This window comes from Echiichthys vipera (genome assembly GCF_963691815.1).
Source record: "Echiichthys vipera genome assembly, chromosome: 9".
Taxonomy (NCBI): domain Eukaryota; kingdom Metazoa; phylum Chordata; class Actinopteri; order Perciformes; family Trachinidae; genus Echiichthys; species Echiichthys vipera.
In genome coordinates, this window is record NC_139834.1 from 1330560 (window position 1) to 1355496 (window position 24937).

The following is a 24937-nucleotide window of genomic DNA, read 5'->3' on the forward strand; positions in this document are numbered from 1 at the left end:
ACGTCACACGCCCATCACGGATGTTCCCTGTGATGTTCTCTGGGCTAGCTGCTGCTACGCTAGCCTCTCCTTCATCCGTCCCTCTGGACCAAAGTGTCACTGAATGTGTCATACGCTCTTTCTATGCCACTGTCGTGTTTAAGCTTTACCCGTGTGCACCTCTGGAGCAGCCACGTCTGGACTAAGAAGGGCGACGCGTCCGTTCTGACCGATGTGTCAGTCTGAGGATGGACTTGTGGGAAATGGTGTTTTTTAAAAGCTGCTAAATGTTAAACAAACAACACTCTCACATCGATAAACGTCCCTGTCTCCGCAAATGGAGTCCAGCGCGTGAGTCACAACATACTATTGCTTCATGCCGGTGTGATGGTGTAGTGGTGACCTGTACCAGCTCCTCTCATACTAAAGTCCATTACAGTGGAAGGAGCCCATTGCTGCTTTGTTGTGTGTGTAGGGACTCTTCTCATGCTGCTGCAGAGGTTTGCTGTTATTTTCAGCAGCATTAGTGGTTAAAAAAGACCTTTGAATGCCTTCAACGTGCTGCCCCGAGCTAACCACTGTTAGCCACGTCCGGCTGTTAGCGACTGGGTTTCTACCTTAATAGTTCATACACGAAAAGTATTTAAAAAGTATTTAACGCCAGACCCTCGTGAGGTTTCGGTTCGAGGTCCTTTCTTGTTTTCCTTTTGTATTTAAAGCTGAAGTTTGAACTTTCTATGAAAAAGTGTGTTGTTGTCACTACATCCTGACAGCACAGCGGGTGAAAACGCCTTATGTCCAGCACAACATGTGACAACTGTTTTATTTTAAAAATACTATATTTTCCAATGTATGTTTGGAAGAATAAGAGGTGGGTATACTCCGCATCCAGCTGTTCAGTCTGACCTAACACCCTTTCAAAATAAGATTTCCGGGTCCAAACGCTCTGTTGAAATGAAACCGACACAACGTCCGAACATGTGAACAGTCAGGATCAGCTCTTTCATCAGTTTGACTCTTTTTCATCCAGAACAAAGAGGAAAAATGACAATTATGATGTTTTTAAAAACTCAGATCTGTTCAAACATCAGCAACACGACACTGAGGAGAAACACGAGGCACGGACCGGAAATCTTATTTTGAAAGGGTGTTACGTCACGACTGAACAGCTGCGTCTACCCTCCACTACACCACTGTGCACCATACCTGTACAGTCTGTTTAAAACACACATAATCTGCTCACATGCATTTACATCCTTCTATCGCACCTGTGATGCTGTGATTACAGTACGTAGCTTTAGACTTTGCATCAGAATGTACCAGAAATGTTTGGTAAATGGATGGACTTGTACTTATATAGCGCCTTTCTAGTCATCTGACTACTCAAGGCGCTTCACAGTGTTTGTCACATTCACCCATTCACACAGACATTCACACTGATGGCAGTGGACATCTACATACCATCTAATCTGATCTAACCATTCACACCACATTCACACACCCATGCGCAGCACGGGGAGCAATTTGGGGTTCAGTGTCTTGCTCAAGGACACTTCGACATGTGGACCGGGGGGAGATGGGGATCGTACCACCAATCTCTCGAACAGAGGACGACCCACTCTTCCACCAAGCCACAGCCGCCCGTTTGCGTACAACCAAAGCTCCAGCAGGCGGCAGGATACCCGGGAGAAGTCCTGCAGTGCATAGGGTCAGTGCAGAGGGTCAGTGCACTGTGCACAGGGTACCCTCAGTGCACAGGGTCAGTGCACAGGGTCCCCTCAGTGCACAGGGTCCCCTCAGTGCACAGGGTCCCCTCAGTGCACAGGGTCCCCTCAGTGTTCATCGAATGGGTCCAAAATAACACGAGTCACTTGATATCTGTTTCTGTGTTTGAGAGTCATCTATGATGTTTATTATTTTATGTTTTTATGTAAAAGACTTTGAATGCATTCATTATTTATTTCAACATGAGACTTTAATAAATCTGATAATTCTTTGTGATGTTCGTGTCGCACCTTGATTTGAAGGAGGGGCCTGAGAGCGTCTCTGGGGTCGGCCCGTGCCGTCCTTCCTCTGGTGACGCTTCTCCTCTTCACTTCAGAGCGGTTCAACACAGACGAGCTTTTGTTTTGGCGTTCAGCTGCGATCATAACTTGATGACTCATTTCACTTTGACATAACTGAAGTTATCGCTTCAAAGACCTCTGAGAGTTCTGAAGGTCGACTCCGCCCTCTGATAAAACAAAGAAATATTATTCTGCGATTAGTCCGTGAAGTAAAAACAAAGTCTCAGCTGTCATTCAGGGTAAATGTGCATGTGCTCGAGAGGAAGCAGTCGCTCAACGTTAGAGATGCTGGACGGCTCCTCTAAGGGCGCCCTCCCACTGTGCCTCCGTCCCGTGCCCCGTGCTTTAGGGTCCTTGTCCCCCCCTCCAGGCCCGTTTGTACTCACACTACCTGGGCCTCGGAGAATGCTTCTTGCTGCCTATACGTCATCACGCCGTAACACGTCACACGCATTGATGACGTCATGGCGATGCGTGGCTTTGTTTCCAGATCTTTCCGTAGACCTCGGAGTTTTTGTGCGTCTTGTCGACTGTTTTTGAATCTTTTCATCGACCAAATCTGCAGTAAACACTCCACCTCCGCATCACACCAACGTGAACCTTTCACCGCCATTGTTTGAAATGTCCGCGCATGGTCCCTCCTTCTTTTTTCTACGTCCCAACAGGCGCACAGGAAATGACCTCAGAACCGCCGTAGGCCTCGTGCTCGTACACGTGCGCACGCTCGTGCTCGTACACGTGCAAACGTGCTTTACTAAAGCCCACCTCTCCCAAGCGTGCCGCTCCTAGACGTGGTACGGTTGCACTCACACTGGTCAAAGGAACCAGACTTTACCCGTGGAACATGCTGGGGCACGGTACGGAGGAACAGTGGGAGTGCGCCCTATGTAACAACACGTTCTCAGGGCTCACAAACTTTAAAGCTAAATCCCCTTTTGTTCTGACTATTCATGAATGCACTAAAATGGTGCTGAACTAAAAGCTTGTGTGGTCATAAACTGTTTTATTAAAGTATTTATTTATATCTTCGTGATAAAGTAAATTCCCAGGGCTCAGTTTAACCCTGTGAACTCGAACCGTCCGTCATGTCCTGCGTTAGTTCTTTTCTCTTATGCTGATGTCGTTTCTTTGAGTTTCTTCATCTCCATAAAATCTGCACAACCTCAGATAAAAGATCATGTTCGTCATTAAACCATAATAATTCATAAATGCTGGAATTGTGCTTTAAATGAAAGAAAAATACAAAAATCTGACGTGTTTTCATCATTTTTTACCAAACAAACACAGAAAACATTAAGATTTCTAAATATATTATATTTATTATATATTCCCTGTGTGTGTGTGTGTGTGTGTGTGTGTGTGTGTGTGTGTGTGTGTGTGTGTGTGTGTGTGTGTGTGTGTGTGTGTGTGTGTGTGCGTGCGTGCGTGCGTGCGTGCGTGCGTGTGTGTGCGCAACCCTCGCTTCTCACCTAATGTGTTGTCCGCGGGCCGGTGCTAAATGTGTGAGGTGAGTCAGCACAGAGTCAGCACAGAGTTAGCCTGCAGTTAGCTCACAGTTAGCTCACAGTTAGCCCACAGTTAGCACACAGTCAGCCTGCAGCTCGAGAGCCGCTAAGATGAATAAATGTATTTATTTCGACATTAACTTGCTTTAAGTTTCTCTGTATTGTTTAAAATAAACCACGTGACGACTTTCGATGTTTTTCTGTGACTTTTGTGAAACTTTCACCGTAGTTTAATGATTAAAAACATCGCTAATTAATGCTAATGCTAATAGCAACCGCGATAAGCTGTTAGCTAGCTCGAAATGCTAATCTGCCCGTTGTTTATGCCCCGTTCATGCTAATCGCTAGCTCGAAATGCTAATTCGCCCGTTGTTTATGCTCAGTTCATGCTAATCGCTAGCTCGAAATGCTAATTCGCCCGTTGTTTATGCTCAGTTCATGCTAATCGCTAGCTCGAAATGCTAATTGGCCCATTGTTTATGCTCAGTTCATGCTAATCGCTAGCTCGAAAAGCTAATTCGCCTATTGTTTATGCTCAGTTCATGCTAATCGCTAGCTCGAAATGCTAATTCGTCCGTTGTTTATGCTCAGTTCATGCTAATCGCTAGCTCGAAATGCTAATTTGCCCATTGTTTATGCTCAGTTCATGCTAATCGCTAGCTCGAAATGCTAATTCGCCCATTGGTTATGCTCAGTTCATGCTAATCGCTAGCTCGAAATGCTCATTTATCCGTTGTTAATGCTCAGTTCATGCTAATCGCTATGCTAATGACTAAGCTAAAGCTAAGTGTTCATGAAACAGCTCCATTCAAAGTTCATTTGTGTTTAAAAAACTTTAATTAATTTGATGTTTTAAGAGTAAAAATATTCAAAAGGTGAATTAAAACCGTTAAAAACTGATGATTTAAGATGAACAGAGGTTTAAAAGGAGGCGTTAATGACGAGTGTTGTTATGATAGTTCATGAATAATTGATTCTTTTCATGGTTTTCATTCATAACGGTTCATTTATTGTGTGTTTGGTGATTTCCTGTGTTTCATGTGTGAACTGAGAAGATGATGAGGTCTCAGAGTCACACTGAGTTTCTAACGTTTGCTCTTTCTGTGTCGCTTCTTTTCCTTTCGCTCGTCTGAACTTTTTTTCTGAGACACGAAGAGAACGAGACGATGAAGACGGCGAGCCCCGCCCCGAGACTCTGACACAGAGAGACGGAGACGCAGTGTGGCTGCAGGAGCGTCCTCCACGACTCCAGATCATCTGAGATAAGACACACACACACTCCTCACACACACTCCTCACACACACAAGGGTAGTAGACATTGATACACAGATAACACACACATTGGACTAACTTTTCTGTCTGCTGTTGTCACATATATATATATATATATAACTTCTCAATACACATATACATTTAAAACGGACGTAGCGTCTCCGTCAGGTCCGTTCTCTCAACTTGATCCAATCGTCCTCGCCTACAGGAGTCTCCATCTTGTCAGACTTTGACTCCGCCTCATTTCCTCTGACCAAAAATGGACATGTATGTGACGCTGGGGGGAGGGAGATACGTCCATCTGGCTGACGTTTACCGGATTAGCAAGTTAGCAATTACTGCATTCCTCTTATCCATTTGGCAATAACTGTATATCACAAATTAATTAAATTTAATCCCTGTAGTTTAACTTGTGCTATTTTGTGTCTGAGCTTCTCATTTTTGGGTGGTTTTGGTTTGAATGAGCATTGTTGGAGGGAGCTGATGACGACCACTGCTTCAGTTCAGTTGTTGTTTATGATATGACGATAAATAAGACGACACTAAATGACAGAACAGATCATTTCTGCTCAGATGTCTGTGTCAGCGGGGCCACATCTGGCTCTGCCTCCACAATGATTAGGGTTAAGTAGTAGTTAGGGCCGCCCCAAACAGTCGACCACGCACTGGTCGACCAAAGTTTCATGAGTCCATCGGGAGCCGTGTTGTCTCCCACTGCTGTTGAAGCAGCAGAGAGTTGCACAGGTTCTTCCTCGACATTGTAAAGCTGAATAAAACGTTCAGGTAAAGGTAAAAAAGGTTCACTTCTAATGACGGCTCCCATTCAATGGTGCGTGCACTGGAGGAGGACGCCACCGCAGCGATGGTGAAACACACAAACGGCTCCTGGATTCATCTAAACTGCTCGTTTGTCACAAAACCTCAGTGAGTCCACAGAACTTGGCCTTCTGCAGTGGTCCTGTCTTTGCAATAACAATGGTGCACAGAAAAATGGCCGCCGCTATGTCGATGTCTGTTCTACCCCTGTTAATTTCTCTGGGCCATAAACAAGTTGTGCGCACAGCTGTGTGACACTGTGTGTTATTTATTTTAGGTGCATTCTTCAAACCCGGATTAAGTTATTGCACAAAAAGAAGAAGATACGTGTGCAGGTGTGTAAGTTTAGTATTCTGTTAGTTAGTTTAGCTTATTAGCTTATTTAGATTCTATTAGTATTGTACTTTGTTGTCGTTCAGGTGTTTCTTGTTTATTATTTGTGTTTTCTTTCATTCGGGCACGTTACAGGGCACCTGAAATTACACAGGTAGGCTGTCGTTAGGGACCAGCATGCACCTGGGTGGGCACAAGGCTTTCCACCGGAGCGGGAGAGGCACTTGAGTTTTCTTTGTTCTTTGTTCTTTGCTTGCTTTTTTAAAATAAACCAAGGTTGTCTCTTTTTAAACTGGACGTTTTGTTTGGACATTGTTTTTCTCAAACACACCAAAACCCACGGTGCAAGAGTTCCCTTTGATTTGTATGATTTAAAGTTTGACCTGAAACTTTCATTTATATACTTCACACTCCTCCTGCAGCCTAATGATGAACGCTCTGTGTGTCTGAAGCACCGGCGTGACCTTAAAGTGAAGATGATGCAGAAACAGTGGAGACTCACGCTCCACTGCTGCAGCTCAGAGGCTCCGTGTATTGTGTTGTTGTTTTGAGAGGGCACCTGAGTTCAGAGGCTTTTGGTGCGAGCAGGTAACTCATCTCCTGAGCTGGAATGTAACAGCACTGCCAACCAGCTGCTAAAGCCGGCCCAGAGCTGCGACTTAAGGCAGGATATTGGTTGGATTTGAGGAGACGCAGCGTTCTGCGGTCCTACCGTAAAAGGCCATGCAGAGCGAGTGCTTACGAACACCATCTCTTCTGACAGAACGGAGTCAAAGTCAACGTCAAAGTCGGCTTTATTCTCAATTCTTCACATGAACAAGACAAACAAGGAATGGAAATCTCGTTCCTCCCTCTCCCGTGTGTCGACCAGACACAATAGTAAGTGACACAACATGAATGATCTCACTGCTACAGTAACAACAGAAAGAATACAATAATAATAATAACAAAAGTGCAGATGGTGGCATAATAGTGCAAAACCATTGATAGCAGCGGGTCCATATGTGAAGTTTGCACGGTCATTTCTGTGTCTGTTGTGAGTTGAGGACGTCTCCTGGGGGGCGGATCTTTATCTTCCTGACGCCGTGCTGAGTCGGGCTGAGGGTCGGGATGATGGTCGGGCTGAGGGTCGGGCTGAGGGTCAGGCTGAGGCTCGGGCTGAGGGTCGGGCTGAGGGTCGGGCTGAGGGTCGGGCTGAGGGTCGGGCTGAGGGTTGGGCTGAGGGTCGGGCTGAGGCTCGGGGGGTCGGGCTGAGGGACGGGCTGAGGGTCGGGGGGTCAGGCTGAGGGTCGAGCTGAGGGTCAGGCTGAGGGACGGGCTGAGGGTCGGGCTGAGGGTCGGGCAGAGGGTCGGGGGGTCAGGCTGAGGGTCGGGCTGAGGGTCGGGCTGAGGGTCGGGCTGAGGGTCGGGCTGAGGGTCGGACTGATGGTCGGGCTGAGGGTCGGGCTGAGGGTCGAGCTGAGGGTCGAGCTGAGGGTCGAGCTGAGGGTCGGGCTGAGGGTCGGGCTGAGGGTCGAGCTGAGGGTCGGGCTGAGGGTCAGGCTGAGGGTCGGGCTGAGGGTCGAGCTGAGGGTCGAGCTGAGGGTCGAGCTGAGGGTCGGGCTGAGGGTCGGGCTGAGGGTCGGGCTGAGGGTCGGGCTGAGGGTCGGGCTGAGGGTCGGGGGGTCAGGCTGAGGGTCGAGCTGAGGGTCAGGCTGAGGGTCGGGCTGAGGGTCGGGCTGAGGGTTGGGCTGAGGGTCGGGCTGAGGGTCGGGCTGAGGGTCGAGAGGGGAGAGAGCTCAGCAGCCGAACAGCCTGGTGGACAAAGCTGTTATTGAGTCGACAGAGCAGGTGAACGTTTTGATAAATTCTCTCAGTTATAGATTTGAAAAACGAAACAACTCTTTAGATCAGGAGTCTGCAGCCTTTACTGTCAAAAGAGCCATTTTTCTCGCTCTTCATCAAGTAAAATTTATCTGGAGCTGCAAAACACATTTGATGTCACAGCTTATAAAGTTGTATATATAGTTATATGATATATACAAAAAATTACGGCCTCGGGGAAGACCCAGGACGAGCTGGAGAGATTAGATCTCCACACTGGCCTGGGAACGCCTCAGGATCCCCCAGTTAGAGCTGGTTAATGTGGCCCGGGAAAGGGAAGTTTGGGGTCCCTGCTGGAGCTGCTGCCCCTGAGACCTGATCCAGGATCAGAGGCTGAAGATGAGATGAGACATTGTTCATACACATATTAAAAAGAACAGCTATAGAATCCGGCGAAGTACTGGAAGTGAACACGCCTCCATCACTGCTGTGGCGTCCCCCTCCAGTACGCACATGAATGAATGGGAGCTGTCATTAGAAGTGAACCTTTTCGACCTTTACCTGTTCTTTTTTATGCAGCTTTACCTTTAAAGACGGAGCCTGTCGCCAGAGGTGCTGCAGAAATGGACAGTATGAGAAATATCATGTGTTTTTAAAGATAAAAGCGTGTAAACCTGTTGTTCACCCCAAAAATACAAACCTGACCCTGACATCCAGCACAACAGGGCATCTTTAAATAGGCAGGGTGTCTTCTGCACCCTGTGACCCACTGAATCGAACCTCCTGCTCCTCCTGCGGTAGAATCTGGTTCAAACTCGTCGAGCTCTTTGAAAGGTCTCCTCTCGGGCAGGAAGGTGTTTCTGGCCTTTTGTCTTCACAACATAGTAACAGCTGGTCCCAGCCGGCGTGATAAGCCTCCAGGGGAGAGCTCTCTCCTTGTGGCTGTTTGCGTCACAGACAGATAGTATTCTTCACTCCCATCTCTTCCCATGCGCAGCTCTTCTAATAAAGCCCCCACTCGTGTTTGATTCTCAGGGCCAGGACTGTTGCTGTCAGCACACATGGGTAAATGTTAGACCGGCTACATTTTCTACTGATATTTAAATAAATCTGCAATAACAGGATATTGTATCGTTCTCCTGTGAGTGTCATCAGTCAGAAAGGGTTGATTTACAGTATCCACGGCAACATTTCCATCTCCTACCATCAGCAGCTCCTGCACTTTTTACTGTTTTAACACATCTTACATAAAAATGAACAAATATAACTTTAATGCAGCTTCAAAGATTGAAATCTGCAGTAAATGTAAATGAATCCTGAACAAACTGCAGCCGTAGTCCCTCAGATCACTGCCAGTCAATGCCAATGAATCACTTTTGTTATGATTGGGTCATAATAAGTCCTACACATCACACCACACTAGCGCAATACAGGGATGTAAAGTGTGTAGAGATGTGCAACAAGGCTTTCAATCTAATGGACAGAATAAGCAGCAGTCGTGTCCCTCGTGTGCTCTCTGACCTTTCACCTCTTTCTTTCCTATGCCTTTCAAAACGGTTACAAAAGACTCATAATGAAGATTCATGTGGATTTGTGATCGGCCACCTCTCTGCAGGTCGGGTCACCTTCTGAGGGGCCCTGAGCGATGAGCGTAATGTTTTATAAATAATATTAAACTCCGCTTGTTTAATCACTACTTCCTCCAGTCTTTCAAATAGTGCTTTACAGGTGCAGGAGGCTTCATAAGCTTCCACTTCAGTTTTATTTACTGTGCCAAATCATAACAGCAGTTATCTCAGGACACTTTACAGAGTAGGTAAAGACCACACTCTGTGACTTATTTATGATTTACACAGACCCAACAATTCCCCCGTAGAGTACGGTGGCGTTGAAAGTTTCTCCCTTTAACAGGAACAGACAGTCCCAGAGATGCAAGCAACACTAACAGTAACTATAATATATTTGTTTCCAGATCTTTCCGTAGACCTCGGAGTTTTTGTGCGTCTTGTCGACTGTTTTTTAATCTTTTCATCGACCAAATCTGCAGTAAACACTCCACCTCCGCATCACACCAAGTTGAGAACATTTGAGAAACCGCGCGGCTGTGGCTCAGTGGTAGAGTGGGTCGTTCCTCTATTCGAAAGATTGGCAGTTCGATCTCCAGCTCCCCCGGTCCACGGCCCACATGTTGACATGTCCTTGGGCAAGACATCATTCATTCATTCATCTTCAACCTCTTGTCCCTGTCGGGGTCGCGGGGGGCTGAAGCCGATCCCAGCTGACATCGAGCGTGAGGCGGGGTCCACCCTGGACAGGACGCCAGTCTATCACAGGACACATAGAGACGAACAGAGACAGACAACCATTCACACCTACGGGTGATTTAGAGTCATCAATGAACCGAACACCTGCACGTCTTTGGACTGTGGGAGGAAACCGGAGAACCCGGAGAAAACCCACGCAGACACGGGGACAACATGCAAACTCCACACAGAGTCAGCTGCCATCAGTGTGAACGGGTGAATGTGACAAGTGTGAAAGCGCCTTGAGCGGTCAGAAGACTAGAAAGGTGCTACAGAAGTACAAGTCCATTAACCAAACCCTGTCGTGTTCAGTGCAGCACTTTGGTTTGACTTTGAGTGACAGTTAATAACGTAAAGTTGTTATTTCCGTGACAACCTTTTCGCCCATGGAGCTCACATCTCTGGGAAACAGATTTATGTTTTAGAAAGACTCAGAAATTCTGCCAGAGGCTTGTTTGACACAGACATTTTTGCTGTGTATGCACTAAAAACACCAGCCTGATGTGTGTACAAGGCCTGTTATTTGAGCAGACTATCAATAGGTGCACCTGCCTCTAAATACAGGAGTTCACTGAGACTCTATCTCTCTCTGTCAAGGTTGCTGAAGGATCTGGATGCTCCATTTTTCCTGCAGCCCTATCAGCAGGCTGGTATCTGCAGCAGAGCAGCTGCAAACACAACGACAGCGCGCCCTCGACGGGAGCGTACCCTCGACGGGAGCGTACCTATGCTGCCCGCTGCATTTGGGACCGGGGGAGAACACAACTTTTTTTATAGATAGGGTCCTTTGTTCCACAATCAGTGCTGAATTCCCCGACAGATATCCCTATGTGGACCCTAACACCACCCCCTGACCCTGACCCTAACACCACCCCCTAACCCTGACCCTGACCCTAACACCACCCCCTAACCCTGACCCTAACCCTAACACCACCCCCTAACCCTGACCCTGACCCTAACACCACCCCTAACCCTGACCCTAACACCACCCCCTGACCCTGACCCTAACACCACCCCCTAACCCTGACCCTAACACCACCCCCTGACCCTGACCCTAACACCACCCCCTAACCCTGACCCTAACACCACCCCCTAACCCTGACCCTAACACCACCCCCTGACCCTGACCCTAACATCACCCCCTAACCCTAACCCTGACCCTAACACCACCCCCTAACCCTGACCCTGACACCACCCCCTAACCCTGACCCTAACACCACCCCCTAACCCTGACCCTGACCCTAACACCACCCCCTAACCCTGACCCTGACCCTAACACCACCCCCTAACCCTGACCCTGACCCTAACACCACCCCCTAACCCTGACCCTGACCGTAACCTCTGTCCCTGACACAATGCCGAATTGAATCCGCAAAGTCAAGTTAAGACCTAGTTGCGGCCAGCTGGCGTCCACAGCCCGTTTGAGAGAGGTGGGCATGTGTACGTGTACGAGCACGAGGCCTACGGCGGTTTTTGAGGTCATTTCCTGTGCGCCTGTTGGGACGTAGAAAAAAGAAGGAGGGACCATGCGCGGACATTTCAAACAATGGCGGTGAAAGGTTCACGTTGGTGTGATGCGGAGGTGGAGTGTTTACTGCAGATTTGGTCGATGAAAAGATTCAAAAACAGTCGACAAGACGCACAAAAACTCTGAGGTCTACGGAAAGATCTGGAAACAAAGCCACGCATCGCCATGACGTCATCAATGCGTGTGACGTGTTACGGCGTGATGACGTATAGGCAGCAAGAAGCATTCTCCGAGGCCCAGGTAGTGTGAGTACAAACGGGCCTGGAGGGGGGGACAAGGACCCTAAAGCACGGGGCACGGGACGGAGGCACAGTGGGAGGGCGCCCTAACTGTCTGTTTAGCTCGAAGGCCTTTGTCATGTTGTGTTTCATTGTTTCACTTACTTTGTGCTGAAGGAGGACTTTGATTACACAATCCATAGCCTGATTGACATCATCAGTGAAGGACGTTGACAAGTAATACGGCTGTCAAAATGTTGGGCTTAGGTTTGTATGTGTGTGTACATGTATATATGTATACCAGTCATAGATCTACCCATATTCAATTGTTGTCATTATAAATTGTGCTAATCACGACATAAATCTACAGATAAATGACGTCTGATTGGTCGCGGCAAAACAAGCTAACCCCCTCCCACACTTAGGAGGGACAACTTCAACACATTCTGTAAAAACTTTCTATTTTTAAAGACTATTTTAGGGCTTTTATTTCCTTTTTCTTGGACCAGCTGTGGAGGGGCAGGCGAGAGCGTGGGGGAGAGGCTGGAGGACACACAGGAAAGGACACACAGGTCTGATCCAAGCCAGGGCCGCTGCCAAGGACTGAACATACAAGTTCAGTATGTTCACGAGGCACACGGTCTTCCCGCTGAGCTAGAGGCCGCACATGTCAAACACAACAACTCGAGCTCGATAGTGATGAATTCTTGCTTCTATAATGTAGGAGCATTTTAATAAAGCTCATGACACATGGAGCGATCTCCACCAGCGTTCATCTCCTCCTGTGGGTGGGACGTGTGTTGAGTTAAGGCTCTACGTTACAGACGCATCCGGATATGGACGCAGCCTCCTGTGCGTCCTCTGCATCCGTCTCCTCTGTATTTCTGTGCGTATCCTGAAAGCTGACGGATGCGTACAGATACGGAGCAAACGTTGCAGTACCACCTGAAATCGTGGGGGCAGTGTCGAGCACCGGACACAAAGAAGTGGCGTGAACATCAGGAGCGAGCGAGTCATCGAAGCCCCGACGGACGTCCTGAAACACTGACAGAGACGTCGGTCGTCACTTTGTCTCATCTGTCAAACCAACGTGTGGAATTCTCCGTCCACACTCTGGGACGTCTTTAGTGTCTCACAGACCACCGCCGTCTACAACGCTGCCGCCATTTTGACTCAGGACGCTTCTCTCCTCCATCGCCTCCATCTTTGTTGGGGTCAAACTTTACTGGAGGAACTTTTGAATGTGAGCGACGCCCTCTAGAGGAAGTTTGGATCAACGTCCGTTCAATGTAAAGGAGCATGAGCCCAGTTGCTGATTGGATAACGCTAAGCAGGGTGTGACGTGTGGTCGTACAGACGCCACAGCAACACAGTGAAGTAACGTAGACACTTTTGTTTCAGTGGCGTAGTAGAACGCAGAGCAGAAAATGATCTGTGCACGGGCTTGTGAGCAGGTTGGATTCTGACCTGTAGTCCTGCATGCTCACTCTCATTTTCTTTACACACACATACACACACACACACACACACACACACACACACACACACACACACACACACCGTACTGCAAGCTTATCTGTCAACAACCTTTTACAGCGCCTTGAATTTTTAAGGAGTGTTTTCTCTCATGTTACTTGTACATAAGTCTTTGTATTTCTCACTTTGAGGAAGAACGGAGCACCGCTGTGTCACTGATCAGCTGATCACCGGAGATCCAAACCCATTCAGAGTGATACGACACCTCCAGAGTCTCTATGGGCGCCCTCCGACTGTGCGTGCGTCCCATGCCCCGTGCTTTAGGGTCCTTGTCCCCCCCTCCAGGCCCGTTTGTACTCACACTACCTGGGCCTCGGAGAATGCTTCTTGCTGCCTATACGTCATCACGCCGTAACACGTCACACGCATTGATGACGTCATGGCGATGCGTGGCTTTGTTTCCAGATCTTTCCGTAGACCTCGGAGTTTTTGTGCGTCTTGTCGACTGTTTTTGAATCTTTTCATCGACCAAATCTGCAGTAAACACTCCACCTCCGCATCACACCAACGTGAACCTTTCACCGCCATTGTTTGAAATGTCCGCGCATGGTCCCTCCTTCTTTTTTCTACGTCCCAACAGGCGCACAGGAAATGACCTCAGAGCCGCCGTAGGCCTCGTGCTTGTACACGTGCGCACGCTCGTGCTCGTACACGTGCAAACGTGCTTTACTAAAGCCCACCTCTCCCAGACGGGCCGTGGACGGCAAGCGTGCCGCTCCTAGACGTGGTACAGTTGCACTCACACTGGTCAAAGGAACCAGACTTTAGCCGTGACACGTGTTTGGGCACGGGACGGAGGCACAGTGGGAGGGCGCCCTTAATCCCTCTGGGGCCTTTTTTTGTAATGGAAACACGGCGAGTGAACGGCCACATTTGACCCTGATGGAAACACGCCTGTCTGACCTTTAACTCAGGGATCAAACCTAAATGTTTGACTTGAGTCTCATCTCTGTGACGTGTGTCTGCAGGACACAGGACGAGCCCTGCACAGTAAGAGTTCAGTCACCTCCTCCAGACTTCACTTATCTCCCCATTGGTTGTCTTCTGATCTCCTTCTGTTGTGTTGCATAACAGAGTGGATATGAAAGAGTGTGGAGTAGATTGTGATAAGTGTTCAGGCACAGTGTTTAGATAAGTGAGCATGTAAACACACGGGTGATAACTGACCGGTGGAGTTTCTCATCTTCATAAACATTAGTTTTATTCTTCTGACCTTTCTTTTATCTGTCACTTGCATAACTTGTGTCAGACGTGTCAAACGCTTGTCAGATGCAGCAGACACTCTTGTGATGGGCACGGCCCTGCATCAAACATGCAGCGTTCACACACACACGCACACACACACACGCACACACACACACACGCACACACGCACACACGCACACACACACACACGCTGTGGCCCATGTGGAGATTTTTATTCATGACATTTTTGTCACAATATAATTGAGTTTTGTTATTTCTCACTGTTCACGTATGAAAGTTAAATTAAAATGATTCAGCATGCTTTCACATTATTATCAGCTTAACACAGATGTCATAATTAAAGGATGTTAAATGAATTAATGTATTTATTTCAGTATATTTCAGGCTTATATAACCGACAGGGTGCAGGTTGAAGCCAAAGCTTATCTACCCCGACCCCTTTAACCTTAAAATATTATACTGCTTCATACAAAAGGATCAGATCAGACATTTGAAACTAACCAGTGCACTTAAAACATAAAGAATATAAAAGTGAATAACCCAAAATAAATCAAAAACATTCAGCTTAATTCTCCACCCTGTAACGAGAAATGATGTCGTTCCTTTAAAGTCTTTTAAAGCCGACTAGATTAAGGTTTAACAAGATTACAAGAGGTGAAACAAAGATAGCATAACACAACAAACTGGAGACAAAGGGTGTAAGTGTGGCTCCGTCTGTGTGCTGTTACGGCCCACTTCAACTATAGAGTGCGTGCTCCGATAAAACGCCATCATCCATGTTCTTCGTTTTTACCGTTTACTGACGTTTACATGGAAACATGTCTCAGCAGACACAGTCAGAGAATAGTGTGTGTTTCAGGCCTGATCCACTTATTAACGATCTGAATGATTGAAATGAAACACCGTAATAAAAAAAGCTGCTCACCTTATTCGTTACTAAATCAATCACACCGGAAAATGTAAACAAATCTCTCTAAATGGCTCTAACAGAGGGCGCAAACACACGGACTCAGGGCGCCCTCCCACTGTGCCTCCGTCCCGTGCCCCGTGCTTTAGGGTCCTTGTCCCCCCCTCCAGGCCCGTTTGTACTCACACTACCTGGGCCTCGGAGAATGCTTCTTGCTGCCTATACGTCATCACGCCGTAACACGTCACACGCATTGATGACGTCATGGCGATGCGTGGCTTTGTTTCCAGATCTTTCCGTAGACCTCGGAGTTTTTGTGCGTCTTGTCGACTGTTTTTGAATCTTTTCATCGACCAAATCTGCAGTAAACACTCCACCTCCGCATCACACCAACGTGAACCTTTCACCGCCATTGTTTGAAATGTCCGCGCATGGTCCCTCCCTCTTTTTTCTACGTCCCAACAGGCGCACAGGAAATGACCTCAGAGCCGCCGTAGGCCTCGTGCTCGTACACGTGCGCACGCTCGTGCTCGTACACGTGCAAACGTGCTTTACTAAAGCCCACCTCTCCCAAACGGGCCGTGGACAGCAAGCGTGCCGCTCCTAGACGTGGTACGGTTGCACTCACACTGGTCAAAGGAACCAGACTTTAGCTGTGAAACGTGCTGGGGCACGGGACGGAGGCACAGTGGGAGGGCGACATAACAGGCGATAACGAGACTCAGGTGAAACACGGAGCAGGGCCGACAGTCACAGCAGGGGAAACATGACAGGAAATGAGACGTGACACCAAAATAAAACAAGAACGCAAACAATAATAAGAACCATGAGGAGCAGAAACTAATCTAGTGTGAGCGCTGACACACAGCTCTCACACTAGATTTGGTTTTATCACTTTTGTCTTGTTTATATATTAAATAAGACTAAAGATAATGTGTCATATCTCGTGGAGTCAGATGTTCAGCGTGCTCCTACAGGAGCTGTCAGAGCGGCTCTGATGGGATCTGAAGCTCCAACCTCGATAAGAGTTATGTAACAGATTAATCTGTGATGAGCTGTGTCGAGCTTTTGGACCAAAGACATCAACACGCAGCTCTCATATGTGGCACAAGGACTTTGTGATTAGTCCTTGTCTGCGGCCCGTTCCCCTGACACGTCCAGACTGTGCGGCGCTGAGTGACGTCCTGATCCAGTCGGCACATTATCACATCTGACAGCACAGAGGGGGAGTGACAGGCAGGAACACACCCGTCTGTGGTGATACGACACTGACATCAGAGGATTTGGATGTTTTCTGCGCGTACGTTCTGTAAATAGCTGTTTATAATCACAAACACTTCATATCCTCCATCACAGGGTTTCTGAGGAGATATGTTGGTTTACTGACCTGCAGTCTCGCTCTGCCACGCCCTACTCCAGCTCATTATCGTCTGGCTACCCCACAAGTGCATTCTGGGATATTTTTTTGTGTTTCTTTAGATAGGGATGTCAATCAAGCCCTGAGGGGCGAAGGGTAAGGGAGGGGAACACATGATCTGGGGTCCGCTTCAACTGGGACACCACAAGGCAGGGTTTAGTCACCAATGCGCTACGTTTGCAGATGATACTGCAGTGGGCGACACGGTGGAGTGGTGGTTCGCACTGTCGCCTCACAGCGAGAGGGTTTCTTGTTCGAATCCCGTGTCTGCGTGGGTTTTCTCCGGGTTCTCCGGTTTCCTCCCACAGTCCAAAGACGTGCAGGTGTTCGGTTCATTCATGATTTTAAAATTGCCTCAAAGCAATTTCAGTCCAAAGCAACTGGACTTGGTTCTTTGTCAGGAAGACGTTCCACCTCTGATCCAAGAGGCTTCATCAGTTCATGCAAGCATCGGACCAGGACCAGGACCAGGCTGGGACTGGACCACTACTAACGAAGTCCAGACCTACTTCCACCAGCGACTGTCACTCTAAGGACGGGCGTGGGCACTTGGAGCACAAAGGGTTCCAGTGACATCATCGGCCTGTGAGAGGTTAAAAACCTGGATCTCCACACCAGCTAGTTGGACCAGTCCCAGCCTGGTCCTGGTCCTGGTCCAGTCCCAGTCTGGTCCTGGTCCTGGTCCTGGTCCAGTAGCCTGGTCCTGGTCCTGGTCCAGTCCCAGTCTGGTCCTGGTCCTGGTCCAGTAGCCTGGTCCTGGTCCTGGTCCTGATCTTGGTCCTGGTCCTGGTCCTGGTCCAGTCTCAGCCTGGTCCTGGTCCTGGTCCTGGTCCAGTCTCAGCCTGCTCCTGCTCCTGCTCCTGCTCCTGCTCCTGGTCCTGGTCCTGGTCCTGGTCCTGGTCAGATGTGTACATGAACTGATGAAGCCTCTTGGATCAGAGGTGAAACGTCTTCCTGACAAAGAACCAAGTCCAGTTGCTTTGGACTGAAACTGCTTTGAGGAGAACGACGACCTGAACAAATGGGAACACTCACCGGCCTCTCATGTTTGTAATTTCGTGTTTAATAAGTCACGACTGTTTTCGCCGTCCTGGCTCCCAAATGGTGGAACGAACTCCGCCTCGACATTCAAACAGAAAATCTACACATCTTCCTCCGCAGGCGTCTCTTTCGACTGCACCTTGATGACCTTAAAGAGGATTTTTATACAAATGTAAAAACTAAAAAAGCACTTATATGTTGCTCTCTATAGATCGGCTTATTTGCAGCGACCGCACTTCCTTAACAACTCTTCTGGTTTGTTCCCTAATGGTTGAATGCACTCATTAGAAGTCGCTTTGTACAAAAGTGTCAGCTGAATGAAATATAATGTAATTAAACAACAACAAAAACACTAGGAGCGGCACGCTTGCCGTCCACGGCCCGTTTGGGAGAGGTGGGCTTTAGTAAAGCACGTTTGCACGTGTACGAGCACGAGCGTGCGCACGTGTATGAGCACGAGGCCTACGGCGGTTCTGAGGTCATTTCCTGTGCGCCTGTTGGGACGTAGAAAAAAGAAGGAGGGACCATGCGCGGACATTTAAAACAATGGCGGTGAAAGGTTCACGTTGGTGTGATGCGGAGGTGGAGTGTTCCCTAATGGTTGAACACACTTATTAGAAGTCGCTTTGGACAAAAGTGTCAGCTAAATGAAATATAATGTAATTAAACAATAATAAAAAGGACATTTAACAACAACAGCAAAACGGTAACAATAACGACACTGTGCTCGTTAGTTTTCATATAATTAATTAACTGAAAACGTCCAAATGTAAATAAAAGTAGTAAAATCTACTCCAATGTAAAAATATTTAAGATTTAACTTTATTAATTTAGGTAAATAAAACTTATAAGTTACTCCATTTCTTCACAAATGTTACGATTAAAGGAAAAGAACATTACACTTGATGTGTTCAGGGACTTGTTCTTGATATTCAGCAGGAAAATGTCCTTAATACGTTTTTTTCAGTGTCGTTTTGATTAAAAAACCACAATAAAGACTCAGTCAGCACTTCTTCTTCCACGTAGTTCAGATCCACACGGTGTTCTTCTCACACACTGATTCAAACAAACACAGCGAGCATTGTTTCAGAGTCGACTTCACGTCCTGTCTGATAAGCCTGACAGGCTGAAGTAGGTCACATCACTCGTATCATCTCTGACATACAGTGTGTTACATGATGGCCGGCCTGATACCGACCTGCTGTTTGATACTATTTATTTCTCTTACTCACTGATACGGAGACAGACCTTCACTATGAGAATGAAGCTGCCCGTCCATCGGGCTCCAGCCGAGTGAACCGAGCGGATGAATGTTAGAAAGAAGCGTGGAGACTTTTCACTAGTGAAGGATATGAAGCAGCAGCAGTTATACAGGGCTGCAGTGCTTCTGCCGTAATGTTAAAGTGAATGCTTCTGTGAATAAGAAACACCAATCAAACTAAAGACAGTCATACTGTGGTGGGGAGAGAACCTATGTTCCCCGCTTTCCCCACTGTGCGTCCGTCCCGTGCCCCGTGCTTTAGGGTCCTTGTCCCCCCCTCCAGGCCCGTTTGTACTCACACTACCTGGGCCTCGGAGAATGCTTCTTGCTGCCTATACGTCATCACGCCGTAACACGTCACACGCATTGATGACGTCATGGCGATGCGTGGCTTTGTTTCCAGATCTTTCCGTAGACCTCTGAGTTTTTGTGCGTCTTGTCGACTGTTTTTGAATCTTTTCATCGACCAAATCTGCAGTAAACACTCCACCTCCGCATCACACCAACGTGAACCTTTCACCGCCATTGTTTGAAATGTCTGCGCATGGTCCCTCCTTCTTTTTTCTACGTCCCAACAGGCGCACAGGAAATGACCTCAGAACCGCCGTAGGCCTCGTGCTCGTACACGTGCGCACGCTCGTGCTCGAACATGTGCAAACGTGATTTACTAAAGCCCACCTCTCCCAAACGGGCCGTGGACGGCAAGCGTGCCGCTCCTAGACGTGGTACGGTTGCACTCACACTGGTCAAAGGAACCAGACTTTAGCCGTGACACGTGCTGGGGCACGGGACGGAGGCGCAGTGGGAGTGCGCCCTTAAGCTCTCCTGACACGTTCAAGTTTTTCATTAACTGGATTTGATGCAGTCTTGTGTGTGTGCAGAATAAATACAACACTTTAGTCGTTAACATTAACACACCAAGCTGAATTCTTCATATCTGACACTGAAGTTCCTTGTTTGTGTTTTTCTGTCTCCAGGACAGAACTGGAGCATGTTGCTGTATTTCACCTTTTCTTTTCCCGCCTTCCTCAGACTTCTCACCTGTACCTGACTCTCCACAGCTGTCACTCGTCCACTGGTCCTCAGTCACCTGCTTATCCTGTCTGCATGTCTGTTCCTCTCCTGTGTTTGTCTACATGTGCTGTATTCCCTCATACAGAGGCCCTATGATGCTTGTATCCAGGGTCATATATGAAGAGTTCTTTTCCAAAATGAGATAAAAGCCAACTTTAAATAAATGAGTTTGAGCCACTTTGCTGTAAACAGAACCTTTTCACTGCTTCATCAGTGTTTCTGCCAAATCTCTTTATTTCCTGTTTAAAATGGTCTCAAGATGCAGTTCCTTTCCAAACCGCGACCAGCGCCAAACCTGTTTTTAGCCTACGTCCTCTCGACCAATCAGAACTCAGTGAGCGTTCTATGGGATCCAACATGGCGGCGCTCTGAAGCGGGAGAGTTTTTTGTGTCGTCCGTCCGTACAACATGTTCAGACTGAGCCATAAAAACCATTTAGACAAGATAAATGAATATGAACCAAATGTGTGGGTAAAAAATGTGATTTTCCTGAAAACTATTAAAATGGATTTATAGCGTTTTGGAAAAGAGCTCCTCAATTGTATTTTTTGGGTCAACTACAATAGGGTGCGTGCTTTGATCTTTCAGAAACACGTGATATTTCTCATATTGTCCATCGCTGCAGCACCTCTGGGTGGCAGCTCTGTCTGAGCTCCTGCTGTGAAACTGCACATTGGGGATGCGGCGCTTGCAGGTTTAAAAACAGGTTAATAAAGAGGTACATAAATAGGGTCATTTGTTTGTTATACAGTTGGAAATGTGCTAATTGAATCAATGTTCAGTGTGGTCACAGGAGAGACAGAAGGCTTCGCTTCCTGCTGCAGAAAGAATGAACTTTCTAGAATATCGTTTTAGTTTAGATGGTTTTTTAGAGCATCATGGAAACAGGGAGATCTCCCGTGAACGTTACAGGGTTAAGACTCTGTCAGCCCGTTTTCCAGGCGTCACATGACGTGATGACAGCGTTCAATCCAACAGGATCATGTAAAGATCTGAGCTTTAGCTTCCTGCTGCAGACAGAATGAACGCTTCAGCTCTCATAGTTTTTATTGCAGATGATTTTAACTCGATCATAAACAGGAAACACCTGCAGAACCACCTGATATACGTGTGTAGGGACTCTTCTCATGCTGCTGCAGAGGTTTGCTGTTATTTTCAGCAGCATTAGTGGTTAAAAAAGACCTTTGAATGCCTTCACTGTGCTGCCCCGAGCTAATCACTGTTAGCCACATCCGACTGTTAGCATCTCCTGGATTTCTACCTTAATAGTTCATTCATTCATTCATCGTCAACCGCTTATCCTGGGGTCGAGGTCTCGGGGGGCTGGAGCCGATCCCAGCTGACATCGGGCGTGAGGCGGGGTCCACCCTGGACAGGACGCCAGTCTATCACAGGACACATAGAGACGAACAGAGACAGACAACCATTCACACAATAGTTGTACCCATTGGTGCTTTGTTGTGTGTGTAGGGACTCTTCTCATGCTGCTGCAGAGGTTGGCTGTTATTTTCAGCAGCATTAGTGGTTAAAAAAGACCTTTGAATGCCTTCACCGTGCTGCCCCGAGCTAATCACTGTTAGCCATGTCCAGCTGTTAGCATCTCTCCTGGATTTCTACCTTAATAGTTGTTACACTAAAATAATAATTTGATGAGTGTATTTGCTGAAAAGCACCCTGGGATGATTTCACGCTGTAATTTAACGGTCCCGCTCTCTGCGTTGGCTGCACTTCCTGTCTCACTGCGTCTCCAGCGTCTGTACCCTGGTGCTGTTTGGTTTGATGGTAAAGTACTAAATGCATATTTGCAGTGGCCGTCCTGCAGTTAAAGGACATACTGTGGTTGTTCCTCGTTGACCCCCACACAGAGCAGGTGATCATGTGCTCTTATCAGTGTTTGATGAGCTGAGTCCACTTTGTTCAGGGGGAGATCAGTGACCTGCAAACACCCTCTGTGTGCTCACAGATGCCTTTGGTGGGTGAATGCGTCTTTATCATATATGATGTTTACGGTGAGGCTGTGAGCCAGGGTGGATCGGGCTCGTGGTGGTGGTCTACGGGCTCCAGGGGACCTCAGTGCTTCAGTGGCTTTGCTCGCTGTTTGTGTCACAGGGAGCAGACGCTGTGCAACACCCCCCTCTGCCTGTGGCCTTCAACAAGGACAAGGACAGGGTTTTATTTTGTCTGGTGAGCTTTAGAAAGAAGCACCGTGCAAAGTGAACCCTGAACACCAACGTAGCTGAAAGGCACCTGCCAGGCGCCTCTGCTGCTGTGTGAACCCATGAAATAAACTCATTGGAGAATATTTGAAGTAAACATTTTAATATTTACACATTTAATAAATTCACTGAATAGGAAGAAAACATTTTATTATATATTTACAAATACAGTTTAAATGATTTATAGTCACTGCACATTATTTTTTAAAGTTTTAAGTAAGTTTTACTCTGAAAATCTTTTCCCACGGATGAGTCATTTCCTGTAAATGTAACTTGTCATCCTCATATTTGTGATGTATCTCAGAAACAGAAGGTCAGACACACTCAGCGGTGGCACCGTTGGAAAGCTCGTACATAAAAACTAGAAAGAAATCAACTTCATCTCTTTGCGACCTTCTGTCACCGAGATACGGCAGAAACAGCCTCACCGCAAACTCCCATCATGCATTGCAGGATATATTTGATCAATAAAACTGCATTTTTCTCACCAATAACGCATCATAAACACCAAGTGTGATACAACAATGTGTTGGTCTTGACGTCAGCTTTCAGAATCATAAATGTAATTACTAAAAATGTCCCGCGGCGACGGGTAAGTCCTGTTGTCGGAAGGACACAGACCTCAAGTTGCTTTAAAGCCCCTGAGCTGATGACAGCGATGTGACGAAAACACTCACCTCAAGCATCACGACGGTGCAGAAAACAGGAGTGTGTTAGTTCGTATTCATACAACTAATGAACTGAACATGTCCAAATTTAAAAAAGTACGTAAATCTACTTATTAAGAGCAATTTCCTTTCCTAGAAAAAAAGGATTTCATTAAGTAAATCCTTCAAGGTGTTTTTTTTTTCAGTGCAGGATTTCTCTTGTCATGGTTCTATAACAACAATAACAATAATAATAATAATAATAATGATAATAGATCAGCACTTTTCTCAGTACTCAAAGACGCTTTACAGGAAATACACTTAAAAATAGTTAAACAGCACGAGACATAAGAAAATCACATTCATAGAAAAACATGGTGGAAGATGCTGGATTCTAGTAGTTGTAGGTCCTGGAGAGATGGGGTTTAAACCGCTGACAGGAGTGTTTCTGAGCTCCGGATGGTGAGGGGCGGGGATGGTGAGGGGCGGGGATGGCGAGGGGCGGGGATGGTGAGGGGCGGGGATGGTGAGGGACGGTGATGGCGAGGGGCGGTGATGGTGAGGGGCGGGGATGGTGAGGGGCGGGGATGGTGAGGGGCGGGGATGGTGAGGGGCGGGGATGGCGAGGGGCGGGGATGGTGAGGGGCGGGGATGGTGAGGGACGGTGATGGCGAGGGGCGGTGATGGTGAGGGGCGGGGATGGTGAGGGGCGGGGATGGCGAGGGGCGGGGATGGCGAGGGGCGGTGATGGCGAGGGGCGGTGATGGTGAGGGGCGGTGATGGTGAGGGGCGGGGATGGCGAGGGGGGTGATGGCGAGGGGCGGGGATGGCGAGGGGCGGTGATGGCGAGGGCTCTGCCCCCCAGGGACAGGGAATCACACATGCATGCATGGGACTCTCAGACGTACGAGACAGAAATGTGAAACACATCCTGTCTTTGGTAAATGCGTTCTATTTCTGTCACCTTAAATACTGTTGTGGGACGCCGGTGGCTGCATGCCGTTCATTGTGAGAGTGACTGTTGTTGTTGTTGTTGTTGTTGTTGTGGTGGAAAACATTGTCGTGAGACTGTAAAGTGTCACACTGACAAGTTTGAGACCTCAGTTGCTCAATTACCAATAGATGAAGCAACTCAATCCTTAATTCCTGTGAAGCAGGAAGACAAAGTGCACAAAGACACTCTCCATGCTTCATGTTCATGCAGACGAACAGACGAAGTGAACACGCCTCCATCACTGCGGTGGCGTCTCCCTCCAGTGTGCGTGTGCTTGAATGGGAGCCGTCATTAGAAGTGAACCTTTTCTACCTTTACCTGTTCTTTTTTACGCAGCTTTACTTTTGACAACGATGTCGAGGAAGAACCTGTGCAACTCTCTGCTGCTCCAACAGCAGGGATTCAAACCTCTACCTCATGAAGAGCGCCCTGTCTGAGGCTGTACGGTCTACAGGGATTCAAACCTTTACCTCATGAAGACCGTACGGCCTCAGACAGGGGCGCTCTTCATGAGGTAAAGGTTTGAATCCCTGTAGACCGTACGGCCTCAGACAGGGGCGCTCTTCATGAGGTAAAGGTTTGAATCCATGTAGACCGTACGGCCTCAGACAGGGGCGCTCTTCATGAGGTAAAGGTTTGAATCCCTGTAGACCGTACAGCCTCAGACAGGGGCGCTCTTCATGAGGTAAAGGTTTGAATCCCTGTAGACCGTACGGCCTCAGACAGGGGCGCTCTTCATGAGGTAAAGGTTTGAATCCCTGTAGACCGTACAGCCTCAGACAGGGGCGCTCTTCATGAGGTCACGGTTTGAATC

General features: G+C 47.7%; 1 protein-coding gene across 2 annotated transcripts in view; it reads right to left on the reverse strand.

Moving 5' to 3' along the window:
* Window positions 1–24937, reverse strand: part of stk35 (serine/threonine kinase 35) — a 232329-nt gene that overhangs the window by 113063 nt on the left and 94329 nt on the right. The window lies entirely within an intron of this gene.